The sequence below is a fragment of the Elaeis guineensis genome, chromosome 2 (assembly GCF_000442705.2).
Source record: "Elaeis guineensis isolate ETL-2024a chromosome 2, EG11, whole genome shotgun sequence".
Lineage (NCBI taxonomy): Eukaryota > Viridiplantae > Streptophyta > Magnoliopsida > Arecales > Arecaceae > Elaeis > Elaeis guineensis.
In genome coordinates, this window is record NC_025994.2 from 125109822 (window position 1) to 125120923 (window position 11102).

Genomic DNA, 11102 nt, shown 5'->3' on the forward strand with positions numbered 1-11102 from the left:
AAACTCTAGTAGGGAACTATGTTTTTGTATATTTCTTGTGCACTTTTTGCTTCTATTTCTGTAATAAACGAAATTGACAAACGAATTTAACGCAACCAAACAATTTTTTTGAATTATCTCTGGAATAAACGAATCTTAGAGAGATACCAATGCCATGAATTAATAAGGATAGATATCATTTTCTTTCACATAACCAAACAAGACCTGAGGAAAAAATGACGTATTCAATTGTCACTCAAAGATTCCATTCTCTTTATCAACAAATCTAAAAATCAAAAACTGGGGGCATTAACAATGGAATCTCTGGCCTTTCGAACTAGGTTGGGCTAGGCTCAAGATCAACTACCAATTCATTAGCTTGCTCATTTTTGAGGTTAATGATTTCTTTGCAGGTTTCATTGCTTCATCTATCTGCAGTATAACACATAAACCAAACGGTCTTCATTGGAGTATGAATCATGGTGATAATAAAAAAAAAAGATATCATTAACCTCACATTGATTGTGAATCAAGAAAGATTCTGATTTATACGTGTTGGTACAGAATTTCGTCGAAGCCGGAGAAGCTGGAGTTGAGATGATCGCGGCCGCCGCCAGGACCTGCAAGGAAAGTCTAAACCGGAGTTGGGGGTGCTCCGGCAAGACCCTCCGACGCTCAAGTCAGTACTCTGCTTCAACAGAAATGGAGTGCTCGAGTGGAAACTTTAGCAGAGTTTCGAAATAGAGTTTAGAGCTTAGAGAAGAACGTATCTGGTGGATCCCTTTTTATAGATGGAGAGTATAACTGATTGACAGTGACGTCTGTAACCGCCTAGTAGTGGGCCGTTCAGAGCCACGCGGAGTTTGTTACGGAGAGTGGAGTGGTGTCCGTTGTCGCGACTTGCCAGAGAGTGGTGGAGCCACATGGAATCCGTTGTAGAGAGTGGAGTAGAGTAGTGGCCATTGTCGTGACTTGCCAGAGAGTGGTGGAGCCATGCGGAATCCATTATAGAGTGTGGGGTAGGGTAGCAGCCATTGTCGCGACTTGCCAGAGAGTTCGGATCTGTCGGCTGAAGCTCGGTTGGGATGTCTGATGGAGCGGAATGGCTCTCTATCTCGTTGATCTAGGAGAAGCTCGGATGTTTTCGAGGTTGTGATGGGTCTACTGTTATTGGGTGCCTAGAGCACTGATGCTGCAGGCGGAAATTATCTGCTGTAGAAGCTCGGATGGAGACTTTCTGTTAGGAAAGTTCGGTTTCATGAAGAATCTGGCGGAGGGTCAGCCGGCGGTGGACTTTGGATGGCGTTGGGGAGGTTCGTCCACTGGAGGAGTGTGGGGATCCTGTGGAAGTCTGGACGACGTTGTTGAAGTCCGACTGACGCTATTGAAGATTGATGACTGGGGAGGTTCGGCAGACATCGGAGGCGATCGGCCGTTGTAGAAATTCAGTTGCTGGAGCCTATCTGTTGTAGAAGCTCGTCCGGAATCCATTCGCTATGGAAGTTCGGACGGAGTCCGATTCTTGCAGAAGGCTGAAAGGAGGCCGCTTATTGTAGAAGCTCAGTCGAAGATCGGTTGTTGATGTATTGTATTTTTATAGTAATTATTATTATTAGATTTTAATGATTTTGATGAAATTGGTATAATAATTAACTAAATAAATATAAGAACCTAATATGTTTTATGTCAATTGCAGGTAATTGAGTCAGGTCACACTTAATTGGGCTTAACCATGTTTTAAAGATCAAATTAAGTGAAATTGGTTGAGTCCGATTCAGCAGGGTTTGTCATCCAGAGTCATCAGGTCTTGCATCAAAATCAGAGTCCATCTCAAAGCAGAATAATCAAATCAAGATATCAATGGACCCCACACCTTATCCTTTTTGGCATCATCAGCCAGAAAAGAAACTAGAGGTGCAGGAAATAAATCAAGCAGTTAATCTCTCCCATCTAGTCAACCAATCTAAATTTGGATATTTTGGTGTGAGGACCCCTAAAAGGTAAGCTACAGGACTCCAAATTGAGCAAGATTAGATCCTACAGAATTTTGAGAGAAGCAAGAAAGGAACATAATTTACAAATTAATTTAGATTCCAGATGAGGTGGCTACAGTAGGTTGAAGTTGGTAACAATGTTGGACACAACAAGAAACACCTGATACACCCAATTCTTCTTAGTGTTTCTTGGCACAAAGATCTGATATGGAAACCAATTTTGGGTGGCAAAGAGATATCTTGGAAAGAATTAAATGAAGAAAATCAGAGTCCAAACTAATTCTGCATGAGGAGCAAACTGAGAAAGAATTGAAACAATTCTTGAAAAACTTGATTTGGGCACCGAAACCTTACTTTGTTTTGCAGATTTTGTGGACCCAGGGAAGAGAAGAAATTCTTCTCCTCTAATTAACCATGCCTCCTTTCTTTCTTTTACTATGAAATCATAATAAAATCAAAAAATTTGGGCAGCATAAGGAGTAGATGGTGGTGGTTGCTTAAAGCCTATCCAAAGGAGGAGAGATTCTATACCAAATAAAAGAATGATATATAGAATAAAATCATGAAAAAAATACCACCTTAACCTAGCCTAGCCCTATTTAAGGATCCTAAAACACCACAGAGAGAGGAGGAGAATCATCTTTGAAAGCTAGAAATCAAGCAAGGAGAGTTTGGAGTATCTGGAAGATTTGAAGAGAGGATTCATTCGCTCTGCTATTCCTTCCGAGTTTTTAATTCTTTCTCTTATTTACTTTGAATTTATTTTTTAGAACTCATTTTAGGATATTTTAGAGTTTTATTCAAGTATATTTGAGTTTGATTTTGATATGATGAAAAGCTAAATTTCTAGCTAGGGTACCTGATGTAGCTTGGATTTAATTTCAATTCCAGAATCTTGTATTAATTTTCTTTGTTAATACAATTATTTGTTATTTATACTTAATGCTTTTAAGTATTATTATCTTTGGTACTTGATTGATTTATTTATAATTGGTACTGAGAAAGGAAGATTATAAATTGAGTTAATAACAAAATCATAGGAATAATAATTGAGCGGGAGCAGAAGATTTGACCTGTGGATTTTGGAAATAATCACTGTGCTTATTGAACTAATTAAATCTATTTTACTATTGGAAGATAGATTATAAGTTTTAATTAGTATATTTAATAAGACTCGGGAGAGATTATTAAATAATTTAAGATTATTTATTCTTCATTAATAATTAAATTTGGATTATTAATCGAATAGCTGGAATTGATAATTGGTCCAAGTGAAATCAGATATACCCTAGTGCTTTATCAATCGAATTTTGATTCAGCTTTCATTGAGTTCTTTAGAGTTAATTTTATTTTTCATTGTCATTCAGTTTCGATCGTTTAGATATTAGTAAAATTAGCATTCATTTTTGGAATTAAACTCAGTCCTCGTGGGAATGATCTCTTATTTATCATTATATTACTTGAGCGATTTCATGACTTGCGAAATAGGCTAACAAATTTTTGGCCCGTTGCGGGGACTGGTGCTTTAATATCAAGAATAGTTGATTTTACTAGTAATCTAGATATTTTATTTCTTGATATTTAAAAAAAAAATCAAACTTATTGGACATCTTGTTTCTTTGCATTGCATCTCATAATTAACTTTAAGGGCACTTAACCCATTAATCAATAAGGTGGGGATTTGATCACCCTTCCTTAGCCTAAAAAAATACATCCTTCATCCTGCATAACCTAGACCTTAATCTAAAATCAATTAAACGTTGGCCCTAGGATATTCGAGCTTAATAGGACAAGAAAGCCCTAAAGTTAGACCGGCGTTCGAATTGATTAATTGCTCGGTGTCTAAGGCAAGTGGTTTAAGAAGGTGGTTTTGAATGGTTCCATGTCTGACCTAGCCAACTCAGTTGGTGTCTAAGAAAAGCAACAAGCAGGGGACCTCCCACATCTTACACTTACCTGACCGAGATAGTTAGTCAGTTTTGGGCTTGGAGTGCTTGAAGGCGATCTTGGAACAGTTAGGAGCTGTCTAGATCTAGGTTAACCCTAGGATAGAAAGTCATTTTGTGCTAACTTTTTGCCATTAAAATTTAAACCTAATTAAAAACTCTTCTCTTTCATCTCTAGATTTAGGACTCCTTAGGACTCATCTCTAGAACTCTTTTCTCTCTCTTCCTCTTTCTCTTCTCTTAAAAAAAAAAAAAAAAAAGAGAAATAATCTTTCAAAATTATAACTTGGAAAAGAGAATCGGGTCGATTGTGAGAATTGAATCAAACCCCATTTCAAGTCAAGAAATTGAACGCACTTGTAAACAAAACATTAAAGCCGTCAGAGAAGGAAAGAAATCTGAGGCAAAAGTAGATCCAAAATGGCTGAAGATCCAAGGAGAGAAGTAATCCTAGTAGGGAATAATGAGGTTGCTAGAGAGGCAAACCCCAAGGCACTGCGGGATTATGCCATGCCTACCGTGAATGGAGCTTCATCTAGCATCACAAGACCACCTGTGCAAGCAAACAACTTTGAGATCAAGCCTGCTTTGATCCAAATGATCCAGACAGCAGTTTAGTTTGGAGGATTGCCCAATGATGACCCTAATGCGCACATTGCAAACTTTTGAAGATATGTGATACCCTTAAGCATAATGGAGTGTCAGATGATGCAATTCAGCTAAGATTGTTCCTGTTTTCACTTAGAGACAAGGCTAAAGCATGGTTACAATCTCTTCCTGCTGGCTCGATCACCATTTGGAATGACTTAGCACAAAAATTTTTGGCAAAATTTTTTCCATCTGCTAAGACTGCCAAGTTGAGGACTGACATCCAAACCTTCGTGCAATTTGACATGGAGACCTTATATGAAGCCTGGAAAGGTCAAGGATCTGCTTAGGAGGTGTCCATACCACGGGCTGCCTAAATGGTTGGTTGTGCAAACCTTCTACAATGGGCTGAACAACCATACCAGAATTAATATTGATGCTACTGCTGGAGGTTCATTGATGGGGAAGTCGCTTGATGAGGCCTATGATCTTTTGGAGGAAATGGCCAACAACAATTACCAATGGCCCAATGAGAGAAACATAGCGAGGAGACCTGCTGGGTTCATGAGATAGACGCTATTACTGCACTCAATGCAAAGGTAGACACTCTTTTCAAAAAATTAGATCATTTGTCTATTGATGCTGTCAATACTCGTGTGCAGACCTGTGAGATGTGTACTGGGCAACATGCTACTCGAGATTGCCCGATTGACAGCTCATTCATGCCTCCAGTACAAGAACAAGTGCAATATGTGGCAAACCAAGGAAGGCAACAAAAATCCATACTCAAACACCTACACGCCTGCCTAGAAGAACCATCCAAATTTTTCTGGAAAATCAATAGCAACAACAGAATTATCAGAATAGAGGACCACCTGATTTTCACAGCAAGAAAAGAAGTCTAACCTGGAAGAATTGGTTGCAACTCTCACCAAGGCCACTACTGATTTCATGGGTGAAACTAAGGCAAACTTTCAAAACCAACAAGCTGCCATTAAAAACTTGAAAATACAAATGGGACAGTTGGCCAACATGGTAGCTAACAGAACTCAAGGGTCATTGCCTAGCAATACTGAAACAACCCGAAGGAGCATGTGAAGATAATTACCTTGAGGAGTGGAAAACAACTAGGAGAACAACAAAGGAAAGAGCCTGTTAAAGAATAAGTAAAGGAACAAACTCAAGAAGAGACTGTGGTCAAAGAGAAGCTAAAAGAGAAAAAGAAGAGCCAGTGAAGCCCTACAATCCACCAGTTCCTTTTCCTCAAAGGCTCAAGCAAAGTAAAGATGACAAGAACTTTCTAAAGTTTTTGAAGTCTTCAAGAAACTACACATAAATATTCCATTTGCGGAGGCATTAGCTCAGATGCCTAGCTATGCCAAATTTTGAAGGACATCCTTTTCAAAAAAGAAGGCTAGAGGATCATGAGACAGTCATGCTCACCGAAGAGTGCAGTGCAATCATTCAGAACAAGTTGCCATCAAAATTAAAGGATCCGGGAGTTTTACAATTCCATGCAATATTGGCAATATCTAATTCACTAAAGTATTGTGCGATTTAGGTGCTAGCATTAACTTAATGCCTTTATCTATTTTCAGAAAGCTTGGACTAGGGGATGTGAAACCGACCAGTGTTTCATTACAATTAGCTGATCGATCGGCGACATATCCTAAAGGCATAGTGGAGGATGTATTAGTCAAGATGGACAAATTTATCTTTTCAGTGGATTTCATTGTCTTAGATATGGAGGAAGATAGAGAGGTTCCTTTGATATTGGGGCATCCATTCCTTGCAACTGGCAAGGTACTTATAGATGTCCATGAGGGTAACTTACTTTAAGAGTGAGACAAGAAGAGGTAATTTTTAACATATTAATTCTTCTAAATATCCTCTTGAGAATGATGAATATTTTAGATTAGATGTGATTAATAAATTTGTTAGTGAAATAATTGACAATTCTGAATATGACTTGATTGATGGTATTAAAAAATGAACAGTTAATTGAGCATGTTGATGTATTAAATGATGTTGAAAAATACAGGATTCAGTAGAGGCTAAGCCAAACCCCAAGCTTGAGCTTAAGCAGCTCCCTTCTCACTTAAGATATGCATTCTTGGGAGACTCATCTATTTTTTCTGTCATTATATCTGCTCATTTATCTACTGAACAAGAGAAAAAATTGTTGCATGTGTTGAAAAAGCATAAGAAAGTACTAGGCTGGTCTATTGATGATATTAAGAAATTAGTCCCAGTATATGCATACACAAAATTTTAATGGAAAAAACTACAAACCTTCAATTGAGCATCAATGTAGGTTAAATCCTAATATGAAGGAAGTAGTTAGAGCTGAAGTAATAAAATTACTTGATGCAGAAATTATCTATCCTATTTCTGATAGTAGTTGGGTGAGTCCTGTTCAAGTAGTTCCTAAGAAAGGGGGGATGACTGTTATTACAAATAATAAAAATGAGCTGATACCCACTAGAACAATCACTGGTTGGCGTGTGTGTATTGATTATAGGAAGTTAAACAAAGCCACATGAAAGGACCATTTTCCTTTGCCTTTTATTGACCAGATGCTTGAGAGATTGTCTGGATATCCCTTCTACTATTTTTTAGATGGTTATTCAGGATATTTTCAAATTCTTATTGTACCTGAAGATCAAGAAAAAACTATATTTACTTATCCATATGGAACATTTGCATATAGGAGAATGCCATTTGGGTTATGTAATGCACCTATAACTTTTCAAAGATGTATGATGTCTATATTCTCTGATATGGTTGAAAAATTCATTGAAATCTTTATGGATGATTTTTCAATTTTTGGTCCTTTTGATATGTGTTTGACTAATCTCTCCCAAGTTCTACAGCATTGTGAAGAAACTAATCTTGTATTGAACTGGGAGAAATATCATTTTATGGTGCAGGAAGGAGTAGTTTTAGGCCATAAGATTTCATCTAGAGGGATAGAAGTAGACAAAGCAAAGGTGGAGGTCATTGAGAAATTACCACCACCAACATCTGTTAAAGGAGTGAAGAGTTTCTTAGGGCATGCTGGCTTCTATAGAAGATTTATAAAAGACTTCTCTAAAATTACCAAACCTCTTTATAAATTATTGATCAAGGATGCGCCTTTTAAATTTACTGATGAGTGTTTGGTTGCTTTTAACAGGTTAAAGAGAGAATTAATCTTAGCTCCTATCATCACTGCACCTGATTGGAATCTACCATTTGAACTCATGTGTGATGCAAGCGACTATGCTATAGGAGCAATCTTGGGACAAAGAAAGGAGAATAGACTTCATGTGGTGTACTATGCGAGTCGAACACTGAATGATGCATAGTTGAACTATGCCACCACAGAGAAAGAGTTGCTCGCCATTGTTTTTGCTTTTGATAAATTTAGGCCATATCTTATAGGAGCAAAAATAATAGTTTATATTGATCACTCGGTAATTAAATATTTACTTGAAAAAAAGATACGAAATCAAGACTAATTCGTTGGGTGCTCTTATTGCAGAAATTTGACTTGGAGATTAGGGACAAGAAAGGAGCAGAAAATCTTATAGCAGATCACTTATCTCGGTTAGAGTTAAGTAAAGAAATTGAGAACACTGAGGTACCCATTAATGAGTCATTCCCTGATGAGCAATTATTTGCATTACTCACATCTAGTACACCCTGGTATGCTGATATTGTTAATTTTAAGGCATCTGATATTATTCCTCCTGAATTTAATTTCTAGCAAAAAAAAAATTTTACATGATGCAAAATATTATTTTTGGGAGGATCCATATTTATATAAATATTGTCCAGATCAGCTTATTAGGAAATGTGTGCCTGATGATGAAATTAAAAATATTTTAAAACACTGTCATTCATTAGAGTGTGGAGGCCATTTTGGACCCAACAAAACAGCTGCTAAAGTATTACAGTGTGATTTTTATTGGCCTAACCTGTTTAAAGATGCTATTACTTTTGTTTCTTCTTGTGACCGATGTCAAAGAACTAGAAATATTTCTTTTAGACAGAAAATGCCACTAACCAATATCCTTGAAGTAGAATTGTTCGATGTGTGGGGATTAGATTTTATAGGGCCTTTTCCACCTTCTCATTCAAATCAATACATCCTGGTGGCGGTGGATTATGTATCCAAATGGATTGAGGCAGTAGCACTTCCCTCTAATGATGCCAAGAGTGTGCTCAAGTTCTTAAAAAAATACATATTCACACACTTTGGTATTCCAAGGGCTATCATCATGGATGGAGGTAAGCATTTTTGTAATCATTATTTGAATTCTCTATTGACAAAATATGGTGTTACTCATCGTGTAGGAACACCATATCATCCCCAAATAAGTGGACAAGTAGAGATCTCCAATCGTGAAATTAAAAGAATATTAGAGACTACTGTCAACTCATCAAGAAAGGATTGGTCCCTAAAAATAGATGATGCATTATGGGCATATAGAACAGCATTCAAAATGCCAATTGGGATGTCCCTGTATCATCTAGTTTATGAAAAAGCATGCCATTTATCTGTGGAGCTAGAGCATCGAGCTTACTGGGCAACTAGGTTGCTAAATTTCAATATGGAAGCTGCTGGGTAGAAAAGGTCATTACAGCTTAATGAACTTGATGAGTTCCGCCTCCATGCATATGAAAATGCAAGAATTTACAAGGAGAGAATGAAAAGATGGCATGACAAGCATATTGTGAGGCATGAATTCCAAGCATGACAAAAGGTGTTGCTATATAACTCCCGCCTAAAGCTATTTCCAGGCAAGCTCCGGTCTAGGTGGTCAGGTCCATTTGAGATTATACAAGTTTTTCCACATGGAGCTGTAGAGCTGAAGAATGGTGATAGGACCTTCAAGGTCAATGGGCAAAGGTTGAAGGAATACATAGATGGAGGATTTGAGCAATCAAAAACCTCCATATCACTGACATAATGCATTGGGATAGTCAAGCTAACGACTATAAACTAGCACTTCTTGGGAGGCAACCCAAGCAAAATTTTTTTTATTTTCTTTATTTTTTGAGTCAATTTTAATCCTCACTATATTTTCAAGGTTTGAATGGATGTTGTTTACTTTTTGTAGGCACATTGAAGAAGACAAGAGAGATGAAATGACTGAGGACGAGTTGCAAACTCATACAAGTGCATAGGCACGCTACAAAGGGGAGTACCTCTAACCTTTAAGAATGCTTTGCTATAATATGTATTGTGATGATGATCTTATCATTGAGCACAATGTCCAATTCAGGTTTGGGGGTACATTTGCATGAGCATTTCGTGTTAATAATATAGGATTGCCATTATGTTTGCATCTTTGTCTTTATTTTTTTAATAAAATTTATAAAAAAAAAATTGGAATGTTGATTCATTGATCACTTGTAAGGATATAGAGGGGGACAATTTTGCCTTTATGTTATTGTTTGGCTATCTTAGCTTTAAATTTGGAAGTCAAATTCAGGGATTGACTATTTTAAACTTATAAATACTTAAATAAAATTTTGTATAGGAGATAGTTACTTTGCTTCGCCAATCCTATTTGTGAGCTTTGTTGCAGTTGTTGAAATAAAATGTAAACAATTTACTTGAGAGAAATGATATAGGCATTCATTTAGCATATCCTTTTTGATCCCTTATATTTTCTTTTCATCCTATCTCATATCTACTGTTCATATTTTTTGAGAATAAATTGATTATAATGGTTAGAGCATACTGAATTTTTAGTTTTCCTTCCATTCAAAAAAAAAAAAAAAAGCACAATCTACTCTACTGTTTCAAGTTGCCTAGTAACTAGGAGCATTCATGAGCCCCATGTTTGCTTTTACGTCAAACAGTGACTTGAATTATGAGTATGCAAAGCATTTTGAGTATATGACTTGCTGAGTAATCGGGTGCCTTCATCGCCAATGTCGGTATTCACGTAAAAAGGCAAATGATGACTTAAGGAAGAGTGCCAAAGTGTATAGGCTGTTCTAAAAGTATAAAATAAAACAAATAAAGGAAGGGATGTAAAGCATAAGTAATTGAGTATACTCTGATTTATTGTGATTAATTTATTTTCACTTATGTGACCATAACCATCATTCTTGTTGCTTGCTTTCCATTTTTTTTTTTACCCAAAAAAGTCCTATTGATCTCTTGAGTACGTTGTTTGCACTAGTGGAGATGGACTGATAGGATTTTGCATTCAGGATTGGATGTTTGAACTGAATTATTTTATTAAAATCTAAAAGAAACAGGGTAGCTATTAATTGTGCGTAATTTTGTTTGAGTATGAATGAGTTTGGAATAGTTAGCTTGTGGGTTTGCCTTTCGGTTTTGGGTTGGGGTGGTTAAGCCATGGCATTTGGGTATTACTCCTTTGTGTCTAGATAGATTTTGAGTATATTAATGTTAAATAAAGTTTTTAGCATTAATTTTTATTTTAGATTCTCCATTTTTTATTTGGACTTTTCTTTTACTTGGGGACAATCAAAAACTTAGGTTTGGGGGTATTTAATGTATTACATTTTTATAGTAATTATTATTATTAGTTTTTAATGATTTTGATGAAATTGGTATAATAATTAACTAAAT